Here is a 2,073-nt window from a genome sequence, read left to right as displayed (position 1 = left end):
GTGTATTATATGTGTGCTGTAAGGCCTGTGTTGTGTATAAATTGAAGCAGTGTTTTGTGGAATTTGTTATCGTGTATCCAGCGGTCATAGCTGGTTGTCACACTGTAGCGGAGGCCGGCTTGTAGTAGGAGACGCGAGCGTTCCGATTGTAAACCAGTACATGTCCATATTAGATGGTATGCATCTGCTTCCATCACAGGGACGGAGCAGTACGGACACGTAGCACCCAGTGGTAAATGCGACCAGTTCCACCTTGAGATCACAGCCGGTGTAAGGGCCACCCCAGCCCGAAGCCTCCTAAGCACAACTTCCTCCGCCCTAGTAAGGTGAAGGGGGAGGGAGCAGACACACGGGGGGATAAGAGCGCGTGTGTCCTGCCGGAGAAAATTTTTACGGGCTCGGAGCGAGTTAAGGGGTTGAGGTGGGAAGGGAATAGACGGAAGGTCTGGATTAGGAGGGCAATGTGCCTGCTGGTTAGCAGCAATGTTGTGAGGGTTCGCTGCATGGCCTTGAATCCAGTGTACCTTGACGCAAGTAGCTGTTTTTCTAGTCATAGTGTGTATTGTCTCGCAGATTTCCATCGGCTTGTCAACCTTCTTCAGTTCCTGAATAGCCGCTAAAGAATCTGTGAAGATATCTAGTTGTTTGATGGTAGGCAGCTTAGATGTCGCATTTTGCACAGCGTCGTGGATGGCTTGAAGTTCCATTACTAGAGCGCTGGCTTCCGTAGATAAATAGCATTTCACAACAAGAATTAAGGATCGGGCCATGTGGACATTAGCTACATGTGCATTATTCCTTTATCGGTCATGACACCGCACCTTCAAGAAACTTTCCACGGTATTTCCACGACATGCTTCGACGTTGCTGCAAGGAGATTGATTTTCTACGTACCCGACTTAAAATACAAACTTATTTTTTAACTTGCCGAGAGACGTGGAAGCTTTATGGTGTCGGTTGAACTGGATGCTCCCCTTCGCCAAATATTGCAAGTTTTTGCATTTCGCCTTCATTTAAATGGGGCCGCCGTGGCCGGGATTCGATCGCGCGACGTCGTGCTCAGCAGCGCAACTCCTTAGCCACTGAGCGACTTCGGCGGGTAATGAAAGGGAAAGAGGTACGTTGAGAAGCGTAATTCGATGCAGGAAACATATGACCCGAAATTACAAAGCAGTTTCTAAGTTCGAAATGTTTTGTAAGAACATTTGAAAGCCAATCGTGTAGTTAAAGCACAAATAATAAAGTGTCCACCGGACTTGTATATCCCAGGCCCGTATATACCGAAGCCAACGAGCGCTTTAGCTGCCTTTAGTACAGGTGTACGTTGTGGCCACTGTGACAATACCTTTTTTTTTGACTGATAGTGACTGTCTTTCGAGTCTCTCTAGCAAGGTACACAGCACTTGCCTACCCGTACTGTAGCGGGGGAAAATACAAAGCAGGTGCGCGATTATTTGCAAGCTCAGCGTGCACCTTTCTCGTTCCGACCTCAAGTGAGCAGCGTCTATTCGAGAATTCTCGCTCGACGTCATCCAGACAGCCGATCTATGAGCGACACAGGAGGGAACGAAGCTAATTTCCCAAAAAGGGTAGCGCGTGAGAACTGGGTGGTCTTCTCGCACTGGAGCTCAACACTATATATATAGTTATGTGCGACGTCCTCAATAAGTCCTCATGTAATGGCATTATTGTTTCTATCACGGAACATGTACGCAGCTCAGCAGCTCGAATTTCAATGGCACACCTGGTAACATTGACTTTTCGGGAAATCACCAAGCAGGTAAAACGGGCCATTTGGACATTAGCTACATGTGCATTATTCCTTTATCGGTCATGACACCGCACCTTCAAGAAACTTTCCACGGTATTATCCCCTACGACATGCTTCGACGTTGCTGCAAGGAGATTGATTTTCTACGTACCCGACATAAAATACAAACTTATTTTTTAACTTGCCGAGAGACGTGGAAGCTTTATGGTGTCGGTTGAACTGGATGCTCCCCTTCGCCAAATATTGCAAGTATAGACACAGGGTGAGCAGACCAGTATACAAAAGCGAGGAAGAGACAAGGC

This window comes from Dermacentor silvarum, chromosome 2 (assembly GCF_013339745.2).
Source record: "Dermacentor silvarum isolate Dsil-2018 chromosome 2, BIME_Dsil_1.4, whole genome shotgun sequence".
In the NCBI taxonomy this organism is placed as follows: Eukaryota; Metazoa; Arthropoda; class Arachnida; order Ixodida; family Ixodidae; genus Dermacentor; species Dermacentor silvarum.
This window is presented reverse-complemented; position numbering follows the sequence as displayed.